Genomic DNA, 22,516 nt, shown 5'->3' on the forward strand with positions numbered 1-22,516 from the left:
CCACATGCTGGTCTATAAAGGTGTTGTGTCTGTGATACGTGGTGTCCTGTAAAGCTAAGGAACCAGGGTAAGAGTCCCTCTTGCCTCAGTTTAAAAGCAGTACTAAATTTGAAAGAATTCATACATAGTAACTATCTTACTCCCTGTCAAAATGTCCTATGATGATAATGAGATAATAGTCCACTGGGATCCTTAATACAAGGCTTTTTATGCTCTTATAATATTGCATTTAGGGGCATCTAAGGTGTAAAGGTCTAAGGGTAAAGGCCAAGAAACTGGGAATTTTCTGTCTTGGATTGTTTTCTTAAACCTACCCATTACCTACAGGGTAACTGGGAAAATACAACCTGTTAATGGTTAGTCATTTTGGTTTCTCTACTCATAAAATAAGCCATAAATTATCTCCACCCTTGTAGAAGTACTGGGAGAACAAATGTTCAAATGAAAGGTATTGTATAAGTATAATGTGGTTTACAAAGTTTGAAGGCTGTTCTGACCTCCACTTAAATAGTCAGCATGATGTCAGGTTCACATCAAGAGAGTCTCCAATATAATTAGTCCTAGATGCTGTAGTACGTTTTCTCTGAGCTGCTCAAAAGAAAAATGTTTTCTAAATCTAATCTACTTTCTTGGGCAAATGAATTAAGTTTGTGTTTAACGTGACCCTATCATGTTAAAAGACTCCATTATGAAAACAAGACTATTGCCTGGGAGCCTCTTCCATTCTGTTTATATCCCTTCTGTCATTACATGTCCTCCTCTGGGCTGCCTGCGACTCCTGCTTCTCTTTGGCTGGTTATTAACAGGACAGATAGAGTCTTTTGCCTTCCAGTGCTACATTTAAGTTGTATGAGTCCTTGAGTCTCCTAGAACAACCTATGATTTGGATTAAGGATGTATCAGGTAACTCAAAGACCCTGAGACCAATGTGGTTAAAAGCAGATTTTTTTTCGATTTAGGACTGGGGACAAACTTCACAAGCTTGATTAAGGAGCTATTCTGAGAAAGCTGACCACACCAAAACCATCTAATCCTGTCTGGAAGGGCTACGGGATCCCTCACCAGGAATGCTATGCTTCAGAAGCAGAGAGAATCCGCCCTCCGACCTACAAATAGTGCTGTGCTGGTCTCTTGGGGGCACAGGGACTTTGGAACTACCAGATAGAGCAAGGCTGTGGGGTGGGCTTTGATGACCTCTAACTTCCAGAGGTTCTAAATTGAAAACCTGACCCGCAAAATGGGAGACTTGTAATGCTGCCTGGAGGTGCATGGTTTCTTTGTGTGTTCCTTTCCACAGTAAGAAGGGTCTTCACCTTGAGAGAACCATGATCCAATGGTGGGTGTTTTCCATTCTTGATGAGAATATGAGCAAGACCCTTCCTGCTCATCATCATCTGTCCTGGACCTTGACCATGATAGATGCTCAAAAAAATATTTGTGCAACCAACCAACCAACAAATAAAATATTGTTTCCTTATTCTTCCCTTGGTAATTATTCAATCAAAAAGTGGATACCCCACTTACAAGAACTTTAGAAGAATTTTCCCATCCTAAAGTTCCCAGAAATCCAAGTGGACAAAATATTTCCATTTTAATTTTTAAATATCAGAAGAATGCAGTGACCACAGTTTATATTTTCCCTCCTATTTTCCTCAGGGCCTGCGTTGCTCATTTAAATGCAATTTGCTGCATGTTTGGATCAGTGATTTAAGTCGGGAGGCTCTTACAGTAACTGAGCACTGTGGAAATCCCAGAACTTCGGCTGGGGTCTGAAGGAGAAGCCCAAGACTGGTGGTTCTGGGGGCCATGCTAGTTAGCACCAGGCAGATGGCCGGCCTGCTCGGGACAGCAGGTCCACAGCCTACCAGCTTGGTTTAGCATGGAATCAGTCACTAATGCATGAGAAAGCCAGGAGGCCAGGCAAGATGACTAGGAAGGTTATAAACCAGAAAACTTCCGCCTTGGTATTTGAAAACCACACAGTATTTTACAGCATTCCTGTCTATTAACTGCTGGGAAGGGCACTACCTTATTGCCCTTTGCATAATGAAAGCAGTCTTTCCCCTCCAAGGCCCCCCTTTTGCTTTGATCAAGTTCAAAAGATGAGGGAAATGATGACTAAGGACCTTGGGAACCAGACGGAAGAATCTCACAGACATACTCAAGAGTTTTTTGGGGGACCGTTGTTTGTTTTTTTTTTAACTGACGCATCATTTTGGTAAACAATTCCTATAGTCTGCGCACTTATCAAATTCCTTTACCCAAATATTTGCTATTTATAAAATAATCAAGGAAACAGACTTGTGTTTATTATTCCGAAATCAGCAGCAGTTTGATGAATTAAAAACAGTCTTACTTTTTCCTCTTTCCTCTCCCTTTACCAGCCTCTTGTAAAAGTGCCAACATCATACACCCAACTCTCTCTTTAAACAGTAAAAATGAAAAATAAAAATGACCTTGGTGACCTGTCCTTTGACTCTGTCCAGGTTAGACTTGGGGTCAACAGCCGGCCCCCCTTAGCATCAGAGGTTGATATTTGGAACTGATTGAGCTGGAAAGGGATACTGTAAATGTCTGTTTCCGGTTCACAGGGGCCTCAGCGTCACTGCATAGTGCAGACGTCTGACTAGTTTCCTGACTTTGAGAGTCTCCTACTTTAAACACGAGGGATCAACCCTGGAAAGGAAAGGAGAGACACGCACAAGTCTGCCTCTGACTCTGGTGACCGTCACCCTCAGGACAGTTTCTCTGGGCGGGACTTGACTATTTTGACGTGGACGCTGCTTTCTGCTGCTGCCCGAGCTGGGCGATGGGGACGTCCCGGGGGCCCTCACACGCTCTGAGTGGGGAAGGCCAGCTCCAGGGCACTTCTTGACAACGTAGCTTCCAGGAAAGCCCCCTCTCCACTCATCGTGACCAAAGCACAGAGCAAAAACAGGCTCTTCAAACACTGAAAACCCTTGTAAGGCTGGTTCTCGGCTATATTGTAGTTAAGTGGTTCTGTTTACATTTTATGTGTGTGAAAGGAAGGCTTTGTTAGGGGCACATATCAAAACTTTTCTTTCTAAAAGAGACATACGTGCTACATCACCATGAGGAGGGAACCAAAGCTTTCCACCGAACCCTTTCATTTAAAAATAACTACACTTATCCGATATCGAGCAAAAACTCCAGGGGTACAAATAACTTGAACTATGCACAAAGCTGCCACAAAGCTTAACAAGTATATTGACACCCTTGAGCCCTTCTTTAATTTAAAGCTACTCTACTCTTGAACGTCCTCAATTTTGTGCTCATTTTCATGAGTATGTTTCTTCATTATTGAAAGGAACAGTGAGTCTCGCATCTCTCTAGGCTCCCTCACTAGCTCTCCTATTCCTTTATAATATGCTGAGTTGGCTGAAAACCAGATTTCTGCTTGGCCAAGGGGAGTCTGGTGGTTGCTAACTCCTGAAGGAAATGGGCTCCTGTTGGCATGATTTTGTTGAGAGAGACCAAAGCATCCAGTCTCCCAAAGGGAAGGGGGCAGGTGGACAGGAGATGGGGGATGCATGGTGAGGATGGGGGGATGGAGGTGGGGTGTGGATGACCAGCAAGAAATGAAGGCAGGCGTTTGTGGAAAATGATGTATTACATATTCATAAGTCAACACTTATAGTCATGAATAAAAATTTCATTTATCATTATGAAAAGAGTCTCATATTCATAAGTGAAATTTTCAGCAAATAATTTCATTATACCTAAAGGAATCCTAGAGGCAGAAGTCACCTCACTCCCCAAAATAAGAGAAGCTTGGGTAGAGTCAAAGAGAAAATGGCGCCTTCAGCTGTCAGTCACAGGCACCTGGCAAGGGCATTCCAGAGAAGAGTGAGAGCGGAAACACTTTTGTTGTTTTTCTTTCCTTCTTTATCAGCATTATGATGACAGGGAGGCTGGTCCCTTAGGAATCTGTGTAAGGCTCACCCAAATTACTTTCTCTCAGGAACTTTTGCCTTGAACCACTTTTAGGCACTGGGCTAGTTCATTCTTGCTGGAAGAACGTTATTGTATTGTCTGAAACAGTGCATGCTTCCTTCTAGAATGCCAGCGGAAAACCCCAAGGATGCCTTTTCCCACTAAACTATTAGAATTTCTCCTTCCAGTAAATACAAAGAGAAGAACACGCAACCATTACTAACTGGCAGCCTAGGAATTTTTTTAAGTTGAAAAGTTGTATTTTTTTAATCTTAAAAATTTTACTATAAGCTTCATGAAGGCACAAACCATGCCATACCACTTTGCATCCTCACAGCATCCAGTATTTTTCATGCATATAATTGGAGATGAATAATGATATTTTTTAAGTGAAAGAACTTGCTCTACCACCACCCCCTCCCTTCCCCTGACCTCGCCAATTAAAAGCCTTTTTCATATAGAGCTTTGACCAAGCAAAGGCCCATAATACCTGTAAATGTGATGGAGAAGCATTGAGGATAGTCCTCATTCCATAATCTAGTATGAACATCTAGACTGATGGCTGGTTTTTATTGTTCATTCTCTGTTTTAGTGAAAGGAAGGAGGACTGTGAATAATTGAAAAACAACTTAAAATTCAAACAAAACTCATCTGATTTTGGCCTTGATTTGTGGCAAACCCCACACCTCAGTAGTGGCTATGATCCTTTTCCATCCATCCTTAACTCCAACCCCTGCTCAGCTGATCAGGTCCGAGCTGGAGGAGGGGTCAGGACAAGGTCCCAGACATCCAGAGAGACGAACAAAGAGCAGGGTGAGAGAAGATGCTGGAATGGAGGACCCAGGAATCATACTGGAGGCTTATCTCAGCTACTGTATCATTTTTTGTCATTGGGAAGTGTTTTTTTCCTTTTCATGCTTGAGGTTTCTTCTTCTTGCTAAGATAAATGGACTAGACAGTGTAAAAATTTCCTGTTGGGACTGTGATTGAAACTCACATATAAATAAAAATTAATTGAACTTTGCACTATTGTGGCATTATGTTGAATGTGGAAAAAGCTTATAAATATAATAATAGGTAAAAATGGATAAACTAAGTCAAACAGAGAATTATCAAAAAGAACAGAGATGTTCAAAGACAAAAATGGCAAAAAGTAAAACATTTACAGATTTTTAATTCCAGATTTTACCACCATTTCCTCCTCCAGCTTTAGACACACATTTCAAAGTTATAATACTTTTGAATAAAGCCCCTCGTTGACTTGAATTTATGCAAATTTGATTCTAGTCATTTGAATTTGATACAATTCAGCAATATTTGAAATTCATATTCTAGTTATTCAAGTAAATGAATAGTGTCATTGGGTTATTTGATGTTTTTTATTTTAAGTGTCCTTTGAGAAACTGCTTTTGGGTATCAATATTAAAATGAAAACACTGGCTAAAATCATAAAAGCAAGAAAATTAATTTCAGGGCATTTTAAGCTCCCCATGCTTCCTGGGCTCACAGGGCTTCAGAAGTTGAGAAATGTTCTCTGATGTCACTGTTCTCTGAAAACCGATCCATTCAAATCCATATGGTGGACATCTTTGAATCATACACTGCTTACATCTTTCAGTGTCTCCGAAAAGAGAATTCCTGCTTTTAAACCTCAAAACCCAACTCAAATAAATTGTTTTACCCACCTGTAGCTTATTCTGAGGAACAGAAAGTCTTTGATTGAATCTCTAATTTCCTCATATTCCACAAACCCCAAATTATCCTAGTTTGGTTTTAAATTCTAACCATTATTACTGTCACTGATTCTGAGCAGGGAAAATGGAGTTTTTTTTTCTTTGTTGTTTATTTGTTTTTTTTTTTTTTTTTTTTTTGGCGTGATGCCTCATAGAGATATCACACCAGTACAAGCCAGGAAGGTCCTCAGTTCTTTAATTTGTTACCACAATCTATAACTTTGTTAATTCACTGAAGTTTCAGTGTGGTTCCACAGATGGTGCAAATCCAGAAAGCTTTGGCTTCTAGAAGCCTCTTTTAAGGAGAAAAATATCTATCTGCTAAACAAGAAAGATCATACAGAGGAACGGAGTTTGGACACCATTGGTTTGAGCCTCAGAGAGAGGTCCCTGGTGGCAGAAGCCTAAAAGAAGAGACTGGAATACAGAATTGCTGCTGGTCCCAGGAGCCCTCTCACAGTGCCCTGGCATGGTCCCCAACAAGTGGTTGGTGGGAACACCCACACATTCTATCCTTGCATTTATTCAAGCTCTGCTTTCGTCCTACGCTAACACCCATGACTGTTTTCTAGATATCTTTCCTACCTGTACACATTCCTGTTTTGTGCCTTGGTTTTGTAAGGACATACACTATTGCAGAACTTTTAGACTGGATGTCAGGTGTGGTTCTGAAAGTACATAATGTCACCGTGTACTCATGAGTTCTTAATTCATACCTTGTTCCAGCTGTGGGAGGAGCCCACTGTTTGTACCCAGGCGGTTTGCTCTATATCCCACAATGCCTGGGTATTTCTCATGCTCTGTGAAGTCTCTCTAACAGCCCCCCTCCTTGGTGCTTCCCAAGCATCCTGGGTAACCTCTATCATCACTTTTAATAGACTGTTACGGGCTAAATTGTGTCATCCTCAATATTTACGTGTTGAAGTTCCAACTTTCCGTACCCCACAATGGAACCACATTTGAAGGTAAGGTCTTTAAAGAGGTGATAAAGTTAAAATGAGGCCTTTAAGTTAGGATCCTTATCCCACACAATTGGCGTACTTATAAGAGGAGAAGAGACACCAGGGACACAAGTACACAGAAGGGCCATGTGAGGATGGCAGCATCTGCTAGCCAAGGAGAGGGGCCTCGGGAGAAACCAAACCTGCTGACACCTTGACCTTGGACTTCTGGCCTCCAGATCTGTGAATAAATTTCTGTTGTTTAAGCTGTCCAGTTTGTGCTGTTTTCTTACAGCATTCCTAGGAAACTAATAGACTATTCAACAGATTGTTGCCTTATCTGTCTCTACTTCTCTGTTAATACCCTAAAAAGGGACTGTCTTTCACCTCTCCATTCAAAGAAGTTAGCAGATTTCCTGGCATACGTAAAAAATATGTTTGTGGAATGAGCGAAGCATCTTCCTGACTCTGAAATTTGATCATGAGCATCTAATCACTTGCTGTCTCATTTCCCTCACTATTTTCATTCATCCTCTACCACCCTAACTCTAATGGTTTGAACACGTGACTGTTTTGCACCCAAGGCTTCAACACCAACAAATTTATTCTGAGTTTTCAGAGACGTCATACAGGACATTAGCCACATCTGGGACCACTCCTTCTGCACTGGGCAGACCCACAGAAGTTGAGCGCTGTGTTTTCTCATCACCGCAATATGCCCAGCCCAAAGACACCAAGTTATATGAGTACAAACAGCAAAATTATGGTATACATGCCCCTTTTCTAGAGCCAGGCTAGCACTTCAATCTCAAGGAGGCTGAAATTGCTCCTAAGAAGAATGTCTTCTAATTGCCAGTTCTCGAGCGATTTAAATGAGAGAAGAGGTGGCTCATACGGTGACCAAGTAAATGTCAAAAAGGGTGGGGAGTCAGCTCAGCAGAGATTTGGGAGATGCCTCACATCCTGAACTAACTCCAATAAAACTCTCTTATGTCTCTCTATATAAATATAGACTTCAAATTACGGGATACCTCTGTATAACAACTCAGAAAGATCACATTCATGGCAATAAGACACGATTGAACTTTGAAAACATTTCCTTTCAGAATCACTCTGCTCAAACTCCTGGGCTCCAGTGAATTTTGAGTAGACAAGAGCAAGGCAGAGTATTTATACACCCATAAAGGCTATACTTTTAAAAATACATACTTGCTGCCTGACTCTGCGTTCTTGCTTAAGAAATGTGTCGAAATGGAATGATATTTTATGGGAGTAAGGATGCAAGATGAGTCCTCTTGTAGAAGAGCAGCCTTGACTGGATGCAAGTAGACCCAGGATGACCTGCTTCTCCAGATGCTCGTTAGCAAGATTTGCAGTGGACACTGAGCCTCATGTCTGGAGGGCTGTTTCCCCCATTAAGAAGATTTTATAAAGGCAAATCATTTATTCCCAGTCCCGTTTTGTTTTGCATGTTTTATTGTATTTTATTTTTTAATTCCCAGCTTAAATAGTAAGTCTAGCAATTCAGTTCTTTTCCATAAGTGTGACTGTTTTAGGATACAGAGGACCTGAATGTGCCAGCTATGATGAAACACTTTGGACCAGTTTATTTGCCCTCCAAGGAGGTATTATAAGGCAGACTACACATTTAAAAGAAGAAATGGTCTAAGTTTTAGCCCTAGATACCCTGAGGGGAGAAATTAAGAACAAGAATCTCATCTATGACTTGAAGGATGAAGCTCCTTCAAGGAATTGCCAGGACCACGTCCTCTACAGACTCAAATAAGTCAACTCCATATTACACACCCACCGTGTACAAGGCATAATGTGAGTACCTCCAGGGCCATAAAGGATAAAAATCTGTTAAATATATCTGACCCTCAAGGAGTTTATAGTAAAGTTGGGAAGAAACATTTCAATCATGATCAAGCTTTTAATTAGGCTAAATACAAATAAAATAGTTCAATAACAGATAGAAAGAGATGGCAGCTCTTGTGAAGCTGTCCATGGTCAACTTCCAAGAGAATTCTATAAGCAGAAAGTGTTCTGAGACTGCAGAGAGGACACGCTTGGGGAGGTGGGGGGTGTCTCTCTGGGTAGGCAGATATAGGTGGACCAACGGGGAGGCCAAACAAAGACATGGCTACATATTGTGAGGCCAGGCAGACCTGGGCTCAGCTCCACCTAGGACAGCCTGAGACAAGTTCCTTTCTTCTCTGAATCTGTCTTCTCAGAATAAAGCAGACACAATAACCCTTCTACCCCTGTGTGCTGTGAGGAGTAGATGAGTTCTCGGTGTAAGTAAATTCTTCGTACAGAGCCTCACACACATCAGTATTTATGATACCAGATGTCACACTACGTATCGCTTTGTCTTTTAGTCTATTGTCTGTTTCCCCCACTCAGAAGTAAGGTATTTGAGGGGAGGGACTCAATATTGTGTCACTCTTGGATCCATAGCATCTATATTACTACCGGCCACATAATAGTGCCTAGTACTTATTTGTTGAATGAATAAATCAGTAAATAATGTAACATCAAAAAAATAGATCAGCTAACACTATTGTTCAATCTTGTCTTTTTCCTATTTCTTTTCATCCCTCTGCATTTTCTTCAGCCTTGGAAGCAACAAGAGATGTTGCAAGCGGCAGGCTAGGTTCTGAATGAGTGGGATCATTTGAAAGCTGCCTCTAATAGTTAAGGCTATTGGAATTTGGATTATTTGCCTTGAGAAGAGTAGAAAACGCAATGGGGAAAAAAATACTCATCTTCCCATTTCTTCCTTCTGCATCAGCTCCTGCCGGCTGGCTCCTGGTCACGTCTATGCCCCGTGTGCCCCTCTTGCCCAACAATATCCAAAAATAAAGAACAGAGACAAATCACGGGGAGGAAACACATTTTTTTTTCCATGGAGACCTTCCAACTCCCATGGAGACAGAGTTGGATTGTAACTTTCCCTTTCTCTAACCCACCTCCATGCCTGATTTTTAAGCCCAGGAAGGGTTCATTAGCCAAATCACGCCAAATGAAGCATGCCGGTTAGAAAATGTTGTGTTTGCCACGACACTAGGTCAGGCAAAAATGGGCTTCTGCTGTGAGATTACTTGGCTTTGTGCAAAAGTCCCTGTTACCGCCACCAGAGACAGACGTATTTTGACCTAATTTTCTGTTTCGTTATGATTTTGTAAACTAAAATTAAATTTAGTTTGTTTTCAGCACATTGACCAGGGTTTACATCACTAGCAGGAGGGAGGGTGTCAACAATCCACATTTTTATCATCTTGTGTTGGTTATGTGACCAGCTAGAAAGTCTCATTAAAATCTTACTTGCAGGAAACAGCTCATTTACAGCTCCCCACTTGCTAGTGTGTTTGTTAATAGTGCGGAGGGGAGGTAAAGTGAGTCAGAAAAGGTCAGCTCTGGATCAATTGAGCATCCTCCCAGACTGCAGCCTGCGGACACCTCATCGTGTTCTCTGCGTGTGGCACAGACTCTCCTTCCATGCACACTCAACCTCTCAGAGAAAATCCTCTCCCCAGACCTGCAAAACCCATTATTGCCCAAGAAAAGCCAGAATTACTGAATGTTTTGCTTTCTTCTGACTTAAAATGCACGTCATCAACCACGTAAAGGAAAAGAACAATGCGGGAAGTATTCTCTGGGGTTTCTCACCCCTTCTCAGATATCCTTACAATGAGTTCTCAGCTTAAAAATGGTTACATCAGAACATTCATGTCCCTGGGTGAATATTTCCAGAGATTCAAAGAAATGAAATCCAAACATATTGGGGTCATCTTGTGGAGAGGTTGATTCAAAAACTTAGGGACTTGTTTTTCATGTGAAAAATATCTTAGAGTCTACACAGTGGTCTTTATGGATTTTATAAGTTTTTTGGTAACTGTACACATTAGCCAGGGCTCTAGTAAGAAAAAGAAATCACCCCAGAAGTTTCCGGTGAAGACAGTTTGAGAAATGACTACTTACAGAGCTATGGTCAGGATTAAGGAACAAACAAGAGATGTTGAGGCATCCAGAGACCAGCAGCAGTGGGAGATGCTACCACCCTTAGTTTTGAAGGGCAAGGTTGGGGGGAGTAGTGCTGCTTGAACCCAGTAGAACCTCATGGAGGCTACATTCCCTGCTAGAGACTCACCCAAAGAAGACAGGGAGCCTGGAAGAAATACCCTGACACCATCTCCTTCCAAGTTCTGATCTCCTGCTGATGTTTCTCACTGGTCTAACTCAACTGGAAGGCAGTGGCAAGGGAGACTGGGTGATACAGTCCCTAGGGGTCAGCTGCCCAGGACATAAAGCAGGGTGAGGAAAGGCAGAGTTAATCTGCTAAGCCAACTGGAGCATAACCAGCATAGTGTTCTCCATATGCAATGATTTTGCCCAAATTTTTGGCCAGTATTTGTACTGGCCAGTATAAATGTGCAGCTGTTTATCCAGACTTGCTCTTTACCCTGACCCGCTTTGGGATCCTCCGATATGTGGTAATATTCCAGGCCCTGAGACAGAATTTCTCTCTGTGCAACGCTAACTTTTCTCTGTTGGGATTAATCCTGATCTCCAGGTCAACTAAATAAATTTAAAATTATGAAAACTGTGGAGACCTTTCTTCATGCTAAGAATCTGAGTTCATAATCTCTGGACTTGGCACAGTTTCATTCCTTCAAGGACATTAAAACATTTTTGCTTTTGTTATCTCATAGATCTTTACCATGTCTCTGACAGGTAGACATCTTGATGTAGTACCTTGTACAGTGGCACACGAAAATAGACGCTTAATAAATGCTTGTTGACAAGGCAATCATGATCAAACACCTTGTGGACATAGGAGAGCTTATACTGAAAAGTGAAGCAACTTAGCCAATATCTCATGGTGTGCCAATAGGAATAGAAGGCAAGGCAGAGGGTTTACCCTGAACATGCTGCCTCCAAACAGGGATTTTGCAAACAGGGCAAGAATTTGAAGAAGACTTTATTTTCTTCCTGTACTTTGACCCAATCTTAAGAATAGTTGAGAAATTCAGGGCATGGCTTTTCAACTGATTTGTTTCCTAGATTTCCAGAGAAATGTATGTCCCATTATTTCTTATTAATCAATAGATACGAAACATTTTTGTCAACAGGAAAAAAAAAAGTGGAGTTATACACTTAAAGGAACTGAACTGAACTATTATTATGGTTTCCTGTATTGTTTCTGGGATGAGGAAAAGGACATATAAAAGAGAGATGAAACCTGAGAATTGCATGTGAAATCACTACAGTCAACTCTTCCTTATCAATGAGAACAAAGGATGGGAATGACATGAAAAGGTAAATGTCCATGGTGTTAAGACCTCTATGGTTGTTATAAATCTATCTTCATCCAAGCCTTGTACTATATTCCAAAATTCTAAATGCCAGTTTTTCTTGGATGTCACTGGTTTCCTAAATATCCCATGAAGGATCCACATGTAGAAGAAGAAATGGAGGGTCTTGATTCACTGCAAGCCTGATAAACTCTTTGTGGAATAATATTAAATCAGGTAGATTAAATGTTTACAAAGGTTAAGTCATTCATCAACATGAAAACATTGGGGTGTAAGGCTGGGCTGTCGTCTTGGAGGCCTGTGTCACACCTCCTTTTGGAGAGTGTGTCATCAGCCTGCTTGATTTGTAGGTGGCTCCTGTGTGCACAGCCCCATGGTGGGTGCATATGACATCACCAGGGAAATGAACAAAAAGCTCACTTATTTTAAGTCAGTGATAACTAATTTCTAAACGACTTCCATTTTTCATTTAGGCATTATCCTCAGCTCCCTCTTCTTGCTCCTTATCCCCATCATCACAATGGCCTCCTACCGTATATATCTCTTGAATGTGACCTTTGCCTAGTCCAGGTCACTTATCTATCATTTCCCATCTAGACTATCATGGGCCAGATTCTTAATTGATTTCCCTCTACTTTTCCACCTTAGCCCCCTTCCACACTTCCATCATTGTTGCTTAAAAACACAGATATGTTCAACTCAATTATTGACTTAAAATACTTCAGAGGTTTCCCATTGCCTTCAAATCCATACTTCTTAACAGCATCTCTTCATGCTCATCTCTTCAGCTTTCCTCTTCCCTATATCTCTAGCTCACACTCCTCTTTGTCAGCATAAAGTTCAAACTCAAGGCCCTTTGTAAACTGACCACAGGCTTTTTTGTCCATCTCCATCTCCTACCATTCTCTTCTTTGCTGTCTATATCCAGCATACACTTGCCTGGCAAATGCTTTATCTCTCAAGACTCAGCTTAAAGGACACTTCTCCTGACACTACCAGTGACACCACCCTTTCCTATGTCATCCATTACAACAGACATGTCTAAATTGTTGCCTAGACCACACTGTATAGAGTTCACTACTAATACATCTATCTTCTTAGTGGACTACAGGGTAATCATCTTCAATCTGTTCAGGATTTTAGTTTCTTATCAAGCCTAAGCAATGCCCTTACACCTAGAAAAAAGAGGTTCCATGCTTCAGAGACCCCTCTCTGGCCCTCCTCCAGTGGCATCTCTCCATTTGAGGTGAGAAGTCATAACAAAATGTGGTTTCCTGGATTCTATGTCAACGCAGATCCAATGCTCCCTGCTTCTAGACCATGCTCTGCTTATCCAGACCCCAGGAACTTCCTGTCCAAATGGTCTGACCTTCCTTTAGGGGGCTGCATAGACCTTTTCCTTAGATCTGTCCTTCAGAGAAGGGACCAAGAGGGTGTGTGCTCATTCCTAGATCCAAGGAGTGGCCAAGATTGGCTATTTGTAGAGGGATATGGGCAGAGTGTGTAGAAACAGGCTAGACCATCCACAGGTATGCCTGCAAGGTGTCCAGTGACACAGGTCAGAGCAGGAGCAGGCAGGCTGAGAGCTGGGGCCTGGGACCTCAAGTAATTGGGGAGTTCTAAAGTTGAACTTGGCCTTCTAGGTAGTCATGAAGGTGTATTTAACATGGTGAGAGGAGGGATCATATTTTGTCATTTGCAACCTTGAAATATTTAGGCATATGCATGTAAGCCTCCATTTGTACTCTAGCCTGGACCTCTAGTGTCTTATTTAATGCAGTGCAGGGCACATAGGAGATGCTTAATGCATGACTGGGGATTAGCTCACAGCAAAAAAGTGTGAAGTAATTGAGACTCAAGGAAAATAACTCTGCAGCACTTGAGTAAGAGAAAATAATAGAAGATATTAATTATAACTGAATTACCAAACTAGCTAATATACTTTCTAAAAATGCTTATATTCAAAGGGCCACATTTAAACATTCTGGCTAGGAAGATGTTATTTACCAAATTTGTGGTCAGTTCTTAAAGCCTTACTTGAATTTCCCAGCATTCTTTGTATTTCCAAAACACAACACTAATCTACAAAACACTCCATAGATGGGTCACGAATGATGTCCAACAAAACATGAGTCAGAAATGAGCTCAATTCTGAGGGTTACACTCCATCCAGAGAGGAAGAATTAATTAAAACTAGTAACAGAATTTCTCAGAGCCAGCATTTAAGGTCTCTGTCACCTCAAATGACTCCTTTATCCTTCATAGGCAGATAAAGATCATTACTGTAAGGAGGAGGAACATTTGTCTTTCAGACCGAACCTTGACAGTTAAGGTCCTGCTTGCCACAGATACGATCATTTCAGTGAACATAAGTGTTTTAACTTTTTCTCAGGTGTAAGAATCAATGGTTTACCATGTTGAGTAACCAAGACTTCTTATCTCTTATCTCTTTTCTAAAGATAATCCTTTTATTGTCACATAAGTGTGCTGCTAGCAATGTTAAAAAAATTTCAGGCTGAAACGTGTGTATGTATATGCCTATATATGTATGCATGTATATACATATAGGAAGAGAGGGAGAGAGACTAGTTAATCTGGGGAGTCAACTAAGAAACATCTATTGAGTGACTTCTCTGTACCCCACATTTGCCACATTATGCTAAGCATAAAGGATAAAAAGACAAGGTCTTAAAACAATGAGATATCACTATGCACCTACCAGAATGGACAAAATCTAGAAAACTGACAACACCAAATGTTGGAGAGCATGTGGAGCAAGAAAACTCTCATTCACTACTGGTGGAAATGCAAAGCCACTCTGGAAGACAACTGGGCAGTTTATTACAAAACTATACACACTCTTCCTATATGATCCAGCAATTGTGCTCCCTGGTATTAACCTAAATGAGTTGAAAATTTATGTCCACACAAAAGTTTACACAAGGATGTTTCTAGCAACTTCATTCATAATTGCCAAAACTTGGAAATAACCAAGATATTCTCCAGCAGGGGAATGAATAAATAAACTGTAGGACAGCCAGACAATGAAACATTACTCAGTGTAAAAAAGAAATGAGCTATCAAGCCATGAAAACATATGGAGGAAGCTTAAATGCGTATTACTAAGTGGAAGAAACCAATCTGAAATCATACATATTGTATGATTCTAATGACATGACATTCTGGAAAAGGCAAAACTATGGAGACAGTGTAAGGATCAGCCAGTTTTCATGGTCTGGGGGAAGGGCAGGAGGGATGAACAGGCAGCGCAGGGAGGATTTTTAGGGCAGTGAAAAATACTCTGTGTGATCATAATGATAGACATCATTATGTCACACATTTCATTACACACGTCCAAACCTACAGAATGTACAACACTAAGAATGAACTGTAATGTAAACTATGGACTTTGAGTAATTGTGATGTGTAAAGTATTCTAAAAAAATAAGTCTTAAAAAAGAGAAAAAAGAAGAATTTCCTGTCTCTTGGAAAATTTATAATATTTGATGGTAGTTGGGTCTGAAGTGACAAGAAAAGTATTATGAGCGTGTGTTGGTGGGGGTGAGCTGGAGTGGGTGGCTCAGGTTTGCCAATTATCTCCCATGAACAGACACTGGGATTAAGTATGTTGTATTACGGTACCTCATTTAATTCTCACCAAACCAGTGCCTGTAAATATTATCCCTGTTTTTCAGATGAGGAAATGAATGTTTAGAAGAAGAGCTCAATGAAAGGGCAATCCAATTAAGTAGCTGCCAAATGAATCATTTAAAAGGAACTTATAGGAAGGTAAATAGGTACAGCAACTATGGAAAACAGTAAAAATAAAACTACCACATGACCCAGCAATCCCATGTCTGGAAGAAAATGAAAACAGGATGTCAAAGAGATCTCTGTCCCCCCCACGTTAATTGCAACATTATTCATAATAGCCAAGGTATGGAAAGAACCTAAGTGCCCATCAATGGATGAATGGAAAGGGAAGAATAAAGAGATATGACTCACACACACACACACACACACAGGAATACTATTCAGCCATGAGAAAGAAGAAAATCCTGCTATTTGTGACAACATGGATAGACCTCGGTGCTAAGTGAAATAAGCCAGACAGAGAAAGATAAATATTTATATCTTTTCTAAAAAAAGAAAACAAAACTCATAGAAACAGTAGAAAAGTGGTTGCCAGGGGCTGGGGAGTGGAGGAAATAGGGAAAGGTTGGTAAAAGTGCACCAACTTTCAGCTATAAGATGAATAAGGCCTGAGGCTCTAACAATAAACATGTTGATTATAGTAGATAACACTAAAATTGAAATTTGCTAAGAGTAAATTCAAATGTTCTCACTAAAAAAAAAATAAAGATAAATACGTGAGGTGATGGATGTATTAACCAGACAAAAGGAATCTTCACAATGTGTGTGTGTGTGTGTGTGTGTGTGTGTGTGTATATATATATATAAAATTATATATATATAATTATTATGATGTATATATAGCAAATTATTCTGATGTACATTTTGTCAATTATACCTCAGTAAAGCTGAAGAAAATAAAGCTGATGGAGAGTTGAATCAGACTGCTCATATAATTCAATTTTGTTGTCAAAGACACAAGCAGGTCCCTCTCACTTCAGGGCAGGGTCGGCAAACGGGAAAAACAGATGAGTTTCCCAGGGATGATCAAGGCTTCAGACACAGTGATTATAAGTACTGTGCTCACTTAGTGCTCGTAATGCCCCAAATCAAGACAAGATTTAAAGGTGGAATCAAGCTAATGCTTCTCTATAGCATCGTCAACTCTTCCTTCTTAACTGTCTTGTTTTAAGTTTTGTTGTTTTGAAAAATGTTTCACATGCGCTTAAGAAGAATGTATATTCTCTAATTGTTGGGTATAGGATCTGTATATGTGCCTATTAGATCATGTACATTGATTGTGTTGTTTAAATGTTCTATATCTTTACTGAGTTTTTGACGCTTGAGCTTCAAATAATTAAGAAAGATGCACTGAAATCTCCTAGTAAATATATTACATTTGTAAATTTCTCCCTGTAGAAATTTTGCTTTATATATTTTGAGGCTATTTTAGAATTAGTCAATCTAAGTGAGTTGAAAGAGGAAATAATAAAAGGAATGTAAACCTCTTGAAATTAATCAGGAATATGGTGCCTGTTAATTCAGAATAATTTTATCCCATGTTTCTTACATAACTGGTGAAATGTAAGTTTGTCTGTCTTCTGCCTTAGCACATGTACTAATCCCTTATTTGAATTTAATGAAATAAGAGGAAACATTTACATATATATTTTAACAACATAACAGGAAACATATATATATATTTTAATAATTACCTCTCTCCTCACCAGAGTCTAGTACTGAGCCCTGGTTCTTTAGTTTGTTAAGTTCAAGGAAATCTTTACTGGCAGTGAAATAATATTTGACATAATTGAAGATTTATATTATCCCGTGGAAGGAGGTGCAAGATTAGAGAGAGAAGCTGAGACAAAGAAGTTACTCTGCTAAGAAAGGGAGAGAGATTTCAGAAGGTATAAGAGCTAAGAATAGAGTGTCAGAGCTGGGAGGATTGAGCCCTGAAAGAGAAAGGGAGAGAGAGAAAAGAGACTTGGGACAGAAATGTACCCAACTAGGGTTTCTCAAGGAACCTGCTGTGCCATCTGCAGAGTGACCCTTCTCCTTACCCTCCTCCACCATGTCTTTCATGGAGTCTATGTGGGTCATTAATGTTTTTGACTTGGAGGAGCTGGACCCAAAGGACAAGGGAATGAATATATTGCTTAAAACAAAGAAATGTTGAATCTCTGTTATTAATCAGTTTTCTATGCCTTCATTAAATAAAGAAAAACATTTACAGTATAATCTTGTTTATCTCTTCTACATTTTGAAATCCCAATCTGTCCCTTCCCATCCCCCACCCCCTTGGCAACCACAAGTTTGTATTCTATGTCTATGAGTCTGTATAGCACAGGGAAATATATACAAGATCTTATGGTAGCTCACAGAGAAAAAAAATGTGACAATGAATATATATATATATGTTCATGTATAACTGAAAAATTGTGCTCTTTACTGGAATTTGACACAACATTGTAAAATGACTATAATTCAATAAAAAATGTTAAAAAAAAAAAACCATTTAAAGACTATCAGTTTGAAGGAGCACTTGGTCATCATCCTGCCTGGGGTGCTCGTATCTCCAAAAGGTCTTATCTCTGGTAAAATAACCAAGTCAGGCAGTGGCCATTGGCAGGATGGGAATTCACCCAGCCCATGACTTCTCCCACACACCACCTCCTGTGTAGTGCAAACAATTCTGAACCTGGAGAATGGAAACTTAGAGGTAAGCCTTAGCTCTGCTACTTATTAAGGTTTAAATTAGTATAACTGGGTCTAAATTAGCTTCTCTGGGCTACTTCCCCCAGCTGTGAAATGTGAATAATCAAACCTATTCAGTCTACTGTGTAGGTCAATTTTAAGGATCAAATAGCAAACAAATTTGAAAATATTTTGTAGACTACACAGAGCTTTAAGTAAGTGATTGGGCCAGCTAACCTCACAGAAATACCTGAAAAATCATGAGCATACCTGGCCTGAGCAAAAGGTTCTGGGTTCAGCATAAACTGATGCTACCGAAGAGTGTTAGTCACTGGGAAATGCTAAAATAACCAGAATACAAAAACCAAAACACACATACAGACATACACACAGACCCCAAATGAACAGATCTAAGAGATTAGGCCTCTGGTTTTTACAGTCAGTATCAACATTTAGTCATGTGACTCCTTACATAGTTTTTTTCTTGTTGACTCAATTTGGTTCCTGGGAATAGTGGGAAGAAAAAAGTTAGGATTCATTAGAGTATTTAGCTGTAGGTTCATTGGGTGTTATCCTTTCTCCCAATAATTCTGAGAATTCTGGAAGTCAGTTTGAACATTCTGAGTAGCAAGTGGTACATTGAAAGCCTTGGTTTATTGCATGTTTAAGGTGAGAGGGCTCTGAATTTGGTGTCCCTGGTGGTGACAAGAGGTCCTTAGTGTCACTTCCATCCTGGTACTTACAGACCCAGTGTCATCTCTCTTGACCTTAATTCTCCTGGCCTAATCTTTTCCTTTCTAAGTTAGAAGATTTTCTAGTTATACAAAATATAAGTACCTTCCTAAATTGAGTTTTTTATTCCTCAAGATAAAGAAGAGAAGAGAATGCCTGCATGAATTTATTTGGGGGCTGTTCCCATTCAATGTCACTTTTTTTCTCAGATGAGAAAATGAGAGTCTATTGATCCAAACTCATAACTATGTTAACACTTCTCTTCCTTGATCAACGAATAAAATAAAAGCAATTAAGCAGTAAAGAGTACAGAGAAATTTCATGCAACATGGCAGGTTTTAAAAATTCTGTCTTCTCCTTATCCTTACATCTCAGGAGTTGTTAGTGCCAGGAAAATCAACATTTATATCTCCCTTAGGCATATATTCCTATAACAGGCAATTTTAGATTCTGGAAAAATTATGATTGTCCTACAACATACGAAAGATAAATGAATCAGCCTGTGGCCCAGCTCCTGGGGATTGTGTTTGTCATAGGAAAGGATTTGTATTTCACCATCTTCAGCTTCACTTACAGTTCACATCGGAAACTTCAACTTTCATGCTTAGCATATTTTGTGACATTTTCACTAACCTCCTAATTGAGACAAGGCCGAGCTATCAACCATCAATTCAGATGTCTTTTAAGGACTAGAGGAGAACCATCAACCTGTTCCCAGAGCAGTGCCACGAAGACACAAAGGCCACGCCACTACAAGCCTTGGAGAACACACTCTGGGAGGGCTGGGACAGAGTTTTCTCCTTGTCTATCTCCCACAGGGCTGATACAGAGCTGAAAATATAGGATGGCAATAAATGCCGAAACCAACCAAATCAAGATTGCCAAAGGAGGGAGCTCAGTAGTAGAGCACATGCTTAGCATGCACGAGGTCCTGGGTTCAATCTCCAGTATCTCCATTAAATAAATAAGTAAATAAATAAACCTGATTACCTCCCCCTGGCAAAGCAAAACAAACAAACAAAAAACAAAACAAAAGATTGCTAAAGGACATTAGATCCAAGAGAAAAGTCAAAGCGACAAATGAGAAGCAGGGTATTAGAGAAATAAGGAAGACAGAAACCAAACCACTCTCTCAATAGGAGACAGGAAGGATACTGATAAATCAATCCTATTGAGCCCATTTGACAAGTTCCTTTTCCTGTTAATTTCCCTACCTATTGGTTCTTCCATTGATACTATTGACTTCCATCAGCTACCAAGAGCCAACCCATCCTTTTCTTTTTTTAAACATTTTTTTATTGATTTATAATCATTTTACAATGTTGTGTCAAATTCTAGTGTTCAGCACAATTTTTCATACATGGACATATACACAATTATCACATTTTTTCCTCTGTGAGCTACCATAAGATTTTGTGTATCTTTCCCTGTGCTATACAGTATAATCTTGTTTATCTATTCTACAATTTTGAAATCCCAGTCTATCCCTTCCCACCCTCTGCCCCCCCCCGGCAACCACAAGTCTGTATTCTATGTCTATGAGTCTATTTCTGTCCTGTATTTATGCTTTGTTTGTTTGTTTGTTGTTTTTGTTTTTTAGATTCCACATATGAGCGATCTTATATGGTATTTTCCTTTCTCCTTCTGGCTTACTTCACTTAGAATGACATTCTCCAGGAGCATCCATGTTGCTGCAAATGGCGTTATGTTGTCAGTTTTTATGGCTGAGTAGTATTCCATTGTATAAATATACCACTTTTTCTTTATCCAGTCACCTGTTGATGGACATTTAGGCTGTCTCCATGTTTTGGCTATTGTAAATAGTGCTGCTATGAACGTTGGGATGCAGGTGTCATCCTGAAGTAGGGTTCCTTCTGGATATAAGCCCAGGAGTGGGATTCCTGGGTCCTTTAAGACCTCCCTCAAAATCACCTCTCCTGGGAAGGCTTTCTTGATCTCCCCAGACCAAGCAAGTTGCTCGCTTCCCTGTGGAGCTTGTACCTACCCAGCAATTTGTCCTTGACTTTGTTACAGCCCTTAACTCATTATATGTTTATGGTGTGTTCACATATTTGTCTCTTCCCTCCTCCAGACCCAGACTGTAACCTTCTTGAAGACATTCCATTGTTTTTCCTGTTATCTATGATTATCATCTCTGTATCCAGTCCCTAACTCAGTCCCTGGCCCACAGGAAGTACTCAGTAAATGTTTAGATAACAATGCCCTGTGTAGCTTTCATTTGTGGTTTCCCTCAGAGGCCTCAAAATAAAAAAAAAAAAATAAAAATAAAAAAAAAGCTTCCTGAATGCCCACTTGAACCTCAGGAAAGCTGCGGCTCTTTCTCAGCAGGCAAGAAGAGAAAGCACATTACATAAGGACGGAGCACCTAACATAAACATCATTCTTACCTAAATGTGTAAGCCACAACCCTGTACGCTTACCAGTTCCGATCCCTCTAGAACAAACGAAATCAATACACATTCGTGATAGGAAAGCTGTTTCCAAAGATCCGCTGTCCCTGCTTCACAACAGGATTCCATGTGGGATTACTTTCTACGCTGCTTTCTCAAGGGCCTGGTTTCATCTGGTTTTAAAATAACCCCTACCGACAGGGCTCCATTAATTCCCTAAGATGGCTGTCTCCCGGATTAGTAGACTTCTAGGGATCTCTTGTACAAATAAACAGTTTGTGACACTGAATCAGGGCTAGCCTGCTTTGGTATTTCTCTGTGTGCAGCTTAACTGAAACATAGCTGGACTCGGAACATGTTTATACAAACTAACTAATCCTCCTAGATCATCATGACCTGCAATTACCCTGCTATTCCCAGCCTGTGCTCAACTTGTGCCAAATGAGGCAGTGGTTTCATCATGAAAGAGTTTCCATTCAAGAGACAGGTCGGACCCCTGCATGACTTTCCTCTCATTCCAGTGTTCCAAGTCTCCCCGTATCTAGTGCTCCTAAGGAAACAGCATCAAGGGCACCAGCCTCCATGGGGCTGCTGTACTGAACTGAAAAGAAAGCTTCTCTTTGTTACCAGTTGGATCAAACTTAGAAACTCTGAGCTGGAGGCTTCCTCATCATCTGGTGGCAGCCATTTTGCTTAAGTAGGACCTTATGGCCTAAGGAGTTTCACTCCACTCATGATAACTCTAGATATTAAATAGTTCACTTACATATCTATTAATGAAATGACATTCCTATAAGCTGGCACAGCCAGACTTTTGAGCTCATAGAATATCTTTAGTCTACATTTGGGATCTGATGGAACCTCAACCATATTTTCTCTCAAGTATCTCCTCTAAATTTTTCAACAGCCTAAAGATTCTAGGGGGGCTATTAATCCATGTGTTTCTAATTCATTTACACTCATACCATTAAAATCCTATATTATAAGAGCTAGCCGATGTTCAAGAAACCAGTGAAACTTTTAAATAATCTTTGTAAAGGCTTTCTTCTTAACAACAGGAAGATGGGTTTGCCAAAAGAAAACGAACTGAAACACTA

Source organism: Camelus ferus, chromosome 8 (genome assembly GCF_009834535.1).
Source record: "Camelus ferus isolate YT-003-E chromosome 8, BCGSAC_Cfer_1.0, whole genome shotgun sequence".
Taxonomy (NCBI): Eukaryota; Metazoa; Chordata; class Mammalia; order Artiodactyla; family Camelidae; genus Camelus; species Camelus ferus.